General features: G+C 38.1%; 1 protein-coding gene across 2 annotated transcripts in view; it reads left to right on the top strand.

Annotated features, from left to right (window-relative positions):
- Nucleotides 1–5,624: 5,624 nt before the first annotated feature.
- The window catches only part of LOC139950452 (nuclear receptor subfamily 0 group B member 2-like), a 110,464-nt gene continuing 104,463 nt past the window's right edge, over nucleotides 5,625–11,625 (top strand). For both annotated transcript variants that reach the window (XR_011787656.1, XM_071949134.1), the window contains exon 1: nucleotides 5,625–5,970. The gene's annotated coding sequence lies outside the window, so the exon portion shown is untranslated. The remainder of the gene's footprint in view (nucleotides 5,971–11,625) is intronic.

Here is an 11,625-nt window from a genome sequence, read left to right as displayed (position 1 = left end):
TTTGAGGTATCGAAATCAACCATCTAAAAGCACACACCTTTTGGTGACAATTGTGTTTTTTTTTTCTTTCATTATTATCTCGCAACTTCGACGACCGATTGAGCTCAAAATTTCTCAGGTTTGTTATTTTATGCATAGATATGTTGAGATACACCAAGTGAGAAGACTGGTCTTTGACAATTACCAATAGTGTCCAGTGTCTTTAAATATCTTAAATGTTGAGTTGTCGTTTTATTAAGTTGAATGGTTGGAGTAATAGCTAAACCAGACTAGGTCCTATGCTTTGTCACACCCATAGAGCTATTATAATAAGACCTATGGTCACACCATTACTCCATCTAGACTACCGTTGTGTACAACGGCCGCGGCAGCTAGAGTCCTACCAAGGCGCTATACCTTGCTGATTCAAGTGTAACAAACATATCAAATCAAAACAAATCAAAATCTTAAGAAACTTTCACCAACATCAAAATGTTTGGTTTAATACAAACCAATAAAATGTATGCAGCAATTTAAGAGAAGAATTATAATAATGGTGAACGTTTGATATCAAACAACCGTATTTGTCAACAACAAAAAGTACAGCAACAAATAAATACAAGAACTATATAAGTGGATTATTATGAGTATAGACTGTTTAGTTATTTCTTTCCTATGTATTCTCCACTTCAGAAGCTTTATACCCCCTCCTCCCCTTGTTGATTTGTTTCAAAAACATGTAGCAGGAGTTCAACGAAAAATTTCTTAAGATAAGTTGACTTTCGCAATTCAATATTTGGGGAGAAACATGTAAACAAGTTAAAACTGTTTAAAAAAGGCATGATTTTTGTGATGCCTGTAGACCATTACATGTTTGCACTTCTCACAAACTTTCTCTTGGTGAAGAACAAAGCCCCTGCCTCTCCTGGTCGCCTGACGCCATAAGTGAAAATATATTTTGTTGGCACCGAGAAATGTCATGATTAATTTCACTATAAAAACACGCATGATTACACCATGGTTGATACTGACCGTTGCCCTTTCATAAAATGCAAATGCACTGATGATGTTAATGGGTTCTCCGTACTATTAGGTCATTTATCAACGAAGTGACCAGCGCGTGCAGCGGATGGAGCCACCTATCTTGGACCTTTACGATCTTTGTTCCGTATGTCCAGCCAACGGTTTGCACTATTTTTATTACAAATACAGCCTACCGTTGCATTAATAATCCAACTCGACCTTGAATAATTCAGCCACGGTCATTCATGCATGTATTCACTCACACCAGCTGGTCTTAGCTCACCAGATATTCCATCATAACATGTCATAATAATCAACGAAGTCATTATTATGTATTGGTAATTACTCAAAATAATTATTGGGAAAAAAAACTTACTTGTGCGTCAAGGGTGTTCTTCCATTATTCTCTCGCAACTTCGACGACCATTGAGTCCAAATTTTCACAGGTTTGTTATTTTATGCATATGTTGAGATACACCAAGTGAGAAGACTGCATGGTCTTTGACAATTACAGAAGGTGTCCATCCGTCGATTTCACCAAACTCTTTCTAACTTAGGATTAATCTTAGGACTTAGGACGAGTTAAAGACAGTGGACACTATTGGTACTTGTCAAAAACAAGTCTTCTCACTTGCTGTATGTCAACATGAGCGTATAATAACAAACCTGTGAAAATTTTAGCTCAATTGGTCATCGAAGTTGCGAGATAATAATGAAAGAAAAAAACACCCTGGTCACAAAAAGTTGTGTGCTTTCAGATGCTTGATTTCGGGACCTCAAACTCTAAACTTGAGGTCTCGAAATCAAATTCGTGGAAAATTACTTCTTTCTCGAAAACTACGTCACTTCAGAGGGAGCCGTTTCTCACAATGTTTTATACTATCAACCTCTCCCCATTACTCATTACCAAGTAAGGTTTTATGCTAACAATCATTTTGAGTAATTACCAATAGTGTCCACTGCCACTAAGTTTCGTATCCAAAGACGTTAGGACGCATTGAACCCATCCTAAGTTAGGACCAGTTACTTGTCCTAACTTGAGATAGGATTAATCCTAGCGTTTCGTGAAATCGGCGGCAGTGCCTTTAAAGCCATTATACACTTTCGGTAAACAGTATTGTCCAAGTCCCACACTTTGTGTATCACAACTTATACATAAACAACAAACCTGTGAAAATTTAGGCTCAATCGGTCATCGGAGTCGGGAGAAAATAACGGGAAAACCCACTCTTGTTTCCGCGCGTTTCGCCGTGCCATGACATGTGTTTCAACTAAATCCGTAATTCTCGCTAACGAGAATTGATATTGTTTTAATGTTTTCTCAGAAAGTAAAGCATTTCATGAAACAATATTTCAAGAGAAGTCTTTCACCATTACCTTCTGTAAACCCTGTAAATTATTTGCAAATCTGTGAACTGAATCTGATTGGTGCGAAATTCTTCTGGAGGTTTTGCGTATGTCCGATAAAAGGATTGGTATCAAATGAGTTGCAAGGACCCGTTAACACTTTTTGCATACGGTATTTGCCTTTTATATAGCAAAGGATTTTGTTGACCATAAAGAAAAACATGCATGTTTACCTTGGGTAAACATGCAACTTTCAAACATTTTTGTTAAACACCGGGACAGTTTTCTTTTATTCGTGTTAAAGGGCCTATTGTATTATCAAAATATGCTGTGAATTAAATGTAGCTTTAAGTTGAATGTCTTTAATAACAGAAAATTATAATTTTATAAACCATCGATGTGCACGTTTTTTCTGTGAATGTTACAAATTTGTCACGTTTTTAATGTATGCAACTTGTTATAAACCGCCCTCATTGTCAATACCAAATATAACTTCACATGGAAGGCTCTCGAATAAATTACTGATAAAATTAATGAAAATGTTTCTCCGAACACGCAATTATCCGTGTCCAGTAAACATAGATCTTTACCAACAAGGAAACTACCAATTTAACCTTGCCACCTCCGACCCAGGTTAACACAAGTTGTATATACAAGTGTTATGATGTTCGGCTTACCATCAAGGACTCCGAGTAGCCATACACAAAGGGCGGGCAGGCAGTGAGTGGCCAGTCCACATGGGGTCACTTCACCCGTCCGTATGGAGAGGTGCGGAGCAACTGGCACTTTTGCGGGGGTGGGGGGCAGGTATTCCTGTTTTTATATTTCAATTAAATGACAATGTTGATAGCCCAAGTATGTTCACCTTCCAACCCGGCACATGTCCACACCCCAAATAAACATAAAATTATTAAAATAAAACACCTTAAACATGTGAAGTAACAAAAACGCGTGTTTAAATTTGTTACTCAATTTTAGTGGTTTTTATATAGTAATGGTAATACCACCTTCCTGCAAAGGGGCTGGGTCCAGATCCGTCTGTGCAGGGGTAACTTTGGGTCCAGACTATGGGTCCGCCTGGGTGGGTGGGGGGGGGGGGGGTCACTTATCGGCTGCTAACTTGAGCAAACTACTCGGCTATCCCGAGAATACCTCATATTTATTTTATTCAATTCTGGTGTATAGATCCTATTAATTACCTTTTCTGCATCAATGTCTTATTTTAAAGATGGATCGATCGCAGTTCAGAGCCTACCAGGGGCTAATTTCCTATGTAAGCCGCCGTTTTGTGCTTACGGAGCGTCCCTTAGCAGAATTTCAATTTCATGAAGCTGTTTACCGTAAGCAAGGGTAAATGCTGGCTAACCCGCGGTATAAGCACACGAGTGACGTAATCAAATCAATGGTGAACATGCATGGGCTTCTATTTTATACATTTTCTGCTTACTTGAGAAATCAGGGTGAAATATGTTTATGCTTACGCACATTTTTCTGTTACAGTAAGCAAAACAACTTGCTTACGGGTAAACAGCTTTTATGCGATTGGGCACAGACTCTAAACAAACAAATTAACTGCAGTATAACTAGGATCAGGCAACAAACTTATCAAGGAGACCATCTATTTTTATCATAATGCGATACTACAACTTGCGTTTTTGTTATGATAATTTTCTGTACATAACGTTTTGTGTTGGGCCTGCAATCTGCAATTGGATTGATCCTCATTCTTGTCAAAATATAATACGCACTGTTATTAACTTCTTAACCCTTGAATATAATACTATATAATATGGAAGCTGGCCACCAGTTTTAATGAGCACTGTCAATTACTAATCAATTTCAATGTTTTACTCTGCAATTGCTAATTGCTTCGACACATTCTCAAATAAACACCACTACCAATCCCAGGAATATTTTTACCATGAACTTTTAAGTGGCCTGTCATAGTTGTAACAATAATGCTTTGCATCGTTTGAGGCCGTTTCAATGAAGTCCCCCTTTAAAGACCCGCTAGGGACGGTTTTAACTGAAACGAAGGTCGAAGAACATCTAGTCACGTCCTAAAATGGACGGGTATTGAACTCCGATATGACGACTGTTTTATGTCTGATAATTAATACTTTGCTATTGAATTTTGTTTGTTGTCAAAAAGCTGTTTATTCACATTAATGTGCAGTGTTCATTATTGAGCACTCCAAACGGGATTAATCGCCATGGGAAAAACAATCATCTTATTGTTCTGATATGCATTAGGAAACTCTAATTAAAGGGAAGGTACACGTTTGGTAATACCTCAAAACAAAATTAAACTTAAAGGAACACGTTGCCTTGGATCGGACGAGTTGGTCTATAACTGAGCGTTTGTAACCGTTTTTTATAAAATGCATATGGTTGGAAAGATGTTTTAAAAGTAGAACACAATTATCCACACAAGTTTGCCTCGAAATTGCGTGGTTTTCCTTTTACTGCGCAAACTAACACGGTCGGCCATTTATTAGAGTCAAAAATTTGACTCCCATAAATGGCCGACCGTGTTAGTCGACGAGGTAAAAGGAAAACCGTGCAATTTCGAGGCATGTTTGTGTGGATCATTGTATTCTACTTTTACAACATCCTTCTACCCATATGCATTTTATAAAAAACAGTTACAAACGCTTTTCAAAGACCAACTCGTCCGATCCAAGGCAACGTGTTCCTTTAATGGTAACGATCACCATTGGAGAGCTGTTGATAGTATAACATTGAGAGAAACGGCTGTAGTAGCATAGATTTTTAGAAAGAGGTAATATTTCATTAAAATAATAAAAGACTTCAAGCCAGAAGTCTTTTAAGAAAAGAAGTGTTTTTTCTTTCATCATTTTCTCGCAACTTCGATGACCAATTGAGCTCAAATTTTCACAGGTTTGTTATTTTGTGCATATTTTGAGATACACAAAGTGAGAAGACTGGTCTTTGACAATTACCAAACGTGTTCAGCATGCCTTTAGTACAGAAGCAATTATAGTCAGCCTTGCCAGATAAAACAAGTAGGTTTAGATTGAGTAAAATACAACTCTGCCAGCTATGGACTGATTTAGTGACGTGTGGACTAGTGCCCTCCCGCAAAACAAAGACGTACAGGCAAATACAAGTTGTTGTCTTCATAAAACAGCCGTTAGTGAAGTTTTAGAGAGACCACCGTTCAAGCGGTCACGATCATCAGCGCATGCTAAAGCGTTTGGACTCAGTCTAGAAAGCTTGCTCCCTGGTCGACCCGACCGCACAAAAGCGGCAAGGTTCGGCGCATGCAGAGTTCAGTCAGAGTGCACTGCTGACGTGCAGGGTTAATGTATAATTTTTGAGACAAGGGGACCTATGAACTGTAAGCTCAATGTGCTGTAGTAGCCCTCAATCCACAAGTTCAATATCATCGCGTCCCGTCTGTTAACGCACACATCGTTCTTGCGGTCTCGACGCCGCTGCAGTGTGCTCGGTTCATTTCTCCTTTGCAGTTTGGTGGCCGTTGGTTGCAGTAGATCTAGGATTGCACCGTTTTAAGTCAACAGGCGTTTTGGAATTAAAAACCTCTGGAATTGAAAAACGTTACAGGAAACATTTCTCACTATCGACGACAGCTATCAGGTAATTTAACTTTGACACAATGACATCAAGTAAAACACCTATGTCTTAATGAAATTGATTGAATATTGTCTTGTGTTATTACGATCATTCTACAGTGCATTGTGCACAACGGCTAGATGTGTATCTTAGGTTTGAAAATACAGCCAAGGAACGAAAACGTATTTGTAATATAAAAAATCACAGAGTATAGTGTTATTTTGTGTGTGCGTCCGACCGATTTTAAAGTAAAACCAACGATTGAATAAGCAAGACTTTATAATACTCTATAATTAGGCCTACACGTATTAAGTTATTAACAATTGAATATGTAGATTGTAGTAAGAAAATAAAGTTGTCTTGAAGCCTTTTTTTATTTTTATTTTTTTTATTTATCAGAGTGAGGTTATTAATATTATCGTTATGTTTTTAAAAGTCCGGATACACTCGTCTTAATTGTGGCTGGAAATATAATGTCTGGCCTAGACCCAGTAACTGGGGCGCTGTACTGTTTTTCTTTGAAGTTTGTCATTATCGACGACCGATAATGAACAATTTTGAAAAATAAGAGTATGACCGATTACGACAACTTTCGAAAAAAAGGGAGTATAACACCGCCCCACTTACTGGGTCTATGTCTGGCCAGTGTGTGTGTGCGGATTGATTTGACCAGCTGGATCGCTAATAAGCTTAAATTATTATGACATACATTTTTATTTCTTGAATAGCAAACATCACCCAGCAACTTCCCGACACAATTGGGAACAGTGTCTCAATATTTTACAATCTGCGTTGAAAGTCTAAGTCTCTTTAAAAAAAAAAAAAAAAAGTTGTTCACATGAGTGATTAGTTTAGGTCAATTCCCTTTCACAAGCAGTAGTAGATGCCGTAATTATTGCAACATTTATGAAAAGACTGGATTCTAACTGGAAGGAGTAAAAGATATGATATGTGGTCACAAAGGCTATGCCTAGTTAGGCCTAATCTACCCAAAGTAGTATTAAGTAGTAAGTCAAATATATTCAGGGCGCTTCCGAACATAAAATGAAGACCAAATGCATTTTTGTAAAAAGTAAACCAGTAATACTTTTCCCGATCACTATTTCTGTACAATGTTCAGATGCCCCCCCCCCCGGTTACAAAGTCGAAGAATATTACAATGGACATTGAGTTAGTGATATACATGCAGGAAGATTGAAATCACTATAGAGATGCAGTGTTTTGAGTACCGGAGGCCTGCCACAAGTGTATTTGGGAAATCATGACATTAATTAAGGCTTGAAATTCAAAATACAGGATCGTGGTTGTTTGTGATAAAATGATGAGATTTAGACGAACACTCGTTGATTATAAAGAGTTCATGGTAGGATTGTTCGATTTTAATCATTGTCAAAGCTTATGTTTATTTAAAGACACTGGACACGTTTGGTAGTTGTCAAAGACCAGTCTTCTCACTTGGTGTATCTCAACATATGCATGAGATTACAAACCTGTGAAAATTTGAGCTCAATTGGTCGTCGAAGTTGCGAGATTACAATGACAGAAAAAAAACTTTGTCACACCTGAGGTCTCGAAATCAAATTCGTGGAAGTTAATTCTTTCTCGAAAACTACGTCACTTCAGAGGGAGCCGTTTCTCACAATGTTTTATACTATCAACCCCTCTCCATTACTTGTTACCAATAAGGTTTTATGCTAGCAATTATTTTGAGGTTATTACCAATAGTATATATCCACTGCCTTTAAAAATTCGACAATGAATTGCTGGGATAAAGGTCGCTCATGGTCGGTAAAAGCTTCTAATACGTGCACTCTGCACACAATCTGGCAAAGTAAACCTCTTTTCAAAATAAAAATTTACCAGTGTTCACCATATTTTATGATAATTGTAAACTTGATCATGTGGTGATGTAATTGAAAACTAGATTTGAGAGGGTTTTAATTCATTAAGTATTCTCAAAGACATTAGCGTAGCCACTTCATATAAAAGTGTTTGGATTGGTTTTACTTCACCAATTTAAAGGCAGTGGACACTATTGGTAATTGTCAAAGACTAGCCTTCAAAGTTGGTGCATCTCTACATATGCATAAAATAACTAACCTGTGAAAATTGAAGCTCAATCGGTCATCAAAGTTGCGAGATAATAATGAAAGAAGAAAACACCATTGTCGCACGAAGTTGTGTGCGTTTAGATGGTTGATTTCGAGACCTCAAGTTCTAAATCTGAGGTCTCGAAATCAAATTCGTGGAAAATAACTTCTTTCTCGAATACTATGGCACTTCAGAGGGAGCCGTTTCTCACAATGTTTCATACCATCAACCTCTCCCCATTACTCGTCACCAAGAAGGGTTTTATGCTAACAATTATTTTGAGTTGTCCACTGCCTTTAAGTGCCTGGATATCAACTCGGTTCAACAACACGCCCAACAATTATAATAATAGTCTACGAGGATCAAATAACAATCCTGGTGGACTATGGTAATTACTCAAAATAGTTATTAGCATAACAACGTACTTGGTAACGAGCAACGGAGAGCTGTTGGTAGTAAAGCTCATTGTATAGCTCCCTCTGAAGTAACATATAGTTTTTTGAGAAAGAGTTACTTTCTCACTCAAATAACAAAAGACTTCAGATGAAGCCTTATGCATAGTATGAAAGCACACCGAGTAATATGCAACAAGGTGCTTTTTCTTTCATTATTTTCGTATTTACTGTTATGATTCTCTTGCAAATTCGATGAACAATTTAAGTCAAATTGTTCACAGGTTTGTTATTTTATGCATATGTTGGGAATTGGGATACACTAAAAGAATACTGGTCTTTAATCATTATTATCAAACGTGTCCAGTGTCTTTAAAGTTCTCGTTATTCTGATTCTCCCACTGCGTTTTTCTCAACTTTACTGTGTGAAAATCTACGACTTATTCATAAGTTGTGCACTTGTAGAATGATCCTCATTCATTGGCCTATACAACAATGAGAGATAGTTTGTTTTTACATGTTTCACGTTGAAAGTTTAACCCAAAGGCCAATTTATCAATTATTTATAACCGAGCCCGACGTTTATCAAAGATAAGAACAGATTAAGCCCGGGCTTTTGTCAACCGAACTTTTACATTTTTGACTCGAGTGCCATTTCGTTTCACGTGGTTTAAGATCGGATATTGATATTTCCCCCAAGTAATTCCCAACAGGCTAATTCTCAATTGTACTCGAATTTGCCAAATAAATAAGAAATGTCTTCTATTTCGATTTTGAATTTGTTGGGTTAACAGTCTCAAAGTCACGGGACAGCAAATAGTCGTTGGACCCTGGACGGTATGATAAGAACAATGGAAGTGTAAATAAAACAGTATAATTAATATACTCCATTGTGTCTCTGTGCTATTTGCCTATACTGATGATGAGAGGCTGTCTGGTATTGTTATAATCACGGTTTAATAACAAAGCAACGCATGGCGCAAAATGAGATAGTTCCAAGGAATTAGAACAAGTCTAAGAAAAAAGTTCCCGAAACCAATGGAAATAAGCCTACGATATTGGCTTAATGGGTTATCCTTTGATATTTTTGAGCAGTATTTTTCTCCTGTGTTCTATTTTGGACTATCTTATTATTTTCATTGTCTTTTCTGCCGTTGTTGTGCCTGTATTTTTGACACGGTTTTTATCCGAATACAATAAATCAATCAATCAATCTATCTATATATGTCTTTAGTTTTTGAAACCAAACGTCTGGGCGGTCTGCCTTCCTGTTTCGTCAATTTCACAACGTCTGAAAACACGCCTGAGAGTCGGTTACTTCCTCAAATACAAAAGCCCAAAACTAAAACTTAAATATGCATTCTGACTTCCTATTAGTTTAATTGTCTTTACAGTCTCTCCATTCGTATTCATTGTGGTTATTTTGTCACTGCTGATTGTACACTGATTTTATACGTATCCAAAACATTCATTTGTGTTGTCCGAGGACGATCCAGTTGAAGCGACTCTAGTGCCCTTGAGACGGCCGTGTTTGCGGCGTTTAACCTCGGCGGCCTTCTGTTCAGTGCTACGCTACCAAGGCTTGCCTTACCGCCAAGGACAAAGGCCAACGCTTTGTGTGACAGGGGACCGTGTTTTAGGGTCTGTAACTCAACATTTGGATAGGGGAAATTTAGACTTTCCTCAGGCGTTTTTTGACCGATTTGACCTGGAAAATTACATTTCAATTTTAGCAGCTATTTATTTAGATTCGGGATTCTGATTTCTATGATAAGTGGCATTAAATAAAAGTAAAAATAACAATGTTTAACAACTTGTCTGGATCCCACAACCACCAGCTATGTACTACCAATGATATTGTTGTAAGCTAGGCCTACATATTTTGTGCATTTTCGGCGGCATATTAATATTTATGCGAAAACATTTTGTTTGGTTTAAAGCAGAAGCATTTGTCAAAATTCGTTAAGAGAAGCCGTATACGACACACTTTTGTATGGTGGCCCTGAAGGGACATCGCATATCGCAAACGTGTGCGCATACGTATGCAATGTCGTGAAACAATTCGCAAATATGTGCGCACACGAATGCGATGTCGTGAAACAATTCGCGAATATGTGCGCACACGTATGCAATGTCGTGAAACAATTCGCAAATATGTGCGCACACGTATGCAATGTCGTGAAACAATTCGCAAATATGTGCGCACACGTATGCAATGTCGTGAAACAATTCGCGAATATGTGCGCACACGTCTGCGAATATTATTTGCGATGTCGTGAATTTTATTGCATACCATGTTGCATACCTTTGAATAAAATGTCTAATGATCTGGGGGGTTTCTTTCCAACAGTGAGATAAGCGGTAGTCATTGCAGCAGTAGTCTTTGTTGTGAGGCAAGCGAGGCGGGTGGTCTTCCTTGGCCTGGTGCCAAGTTCCTGGGTATACACATGCTTTACAGAGGGAGCCTGCTGTAGCGCCACAGTACTCCCTAGATCGGTAACAAATTATCCACAACTATGACATCATCCTAATGGTATGCAACATGGTATGCAATAAAATTCACGACATTGCAAAACAAATCGCATTCGTGTGCGCACATATTCACGATTTGGTTCACGAGATTGCATACGTGTGCGCACATATTCGCGATTTGTTTCACGACATTGCATACGTGTGCGCACATATTCGCGAATTGTTTCACGACATTGCATACGTGTGCGCACATATTCGCGAATTGTTTCACGACATTGCATACGTGTGCGCACATATTTGCGAACTGTTTCACGATATTGTATACGTGTGCGCATATATTCGCGATTTGTTTCACGACATTGCATCTGTGTGCGCACACGTTTGCGTTATGCGATGTCCCTTCAGGGCCACCATACTTTTGCAAATATCGTGCCAGGCAACTCAAATTTACTAAGCGGAATGTTGCAGCAGAATGACAATTAGAAGAAAAACAGGCACAAAGAACAGACACGTTGTAGGAAATAAGACAATCAAATATGTCACATGGTTTGTTTAATCGGCCCAACCTTCTTCTTGCACATCTTCCTGCTTCATGACTCGATTTTGATCAACGGTGTGGTCTAATTTTCCCGAAGCGAAGCCGAAGGAAAATATAGGTGTCGTAGCTTCAACAAACACACACACAACATACAGAATAATATACTTTTATATCTGTATAAAGGTT

This window comes from Asterias amurensis, chromosome 18 (assembly GCF_032118995.1).
Source record: "Asterias amurensis chromosome 18, ASM3211899v1".
In the NCBI taxonomy this organism is placed as follows: Eukaryota; Metazoa; Echinodermata; class Asteroidea; order Forcipulatida; family Asteriidae; genus Asterias; species Asterias amurensis.
This window is presented reverse-complemented; position numbering and strand designations above follow the sequence as displayed.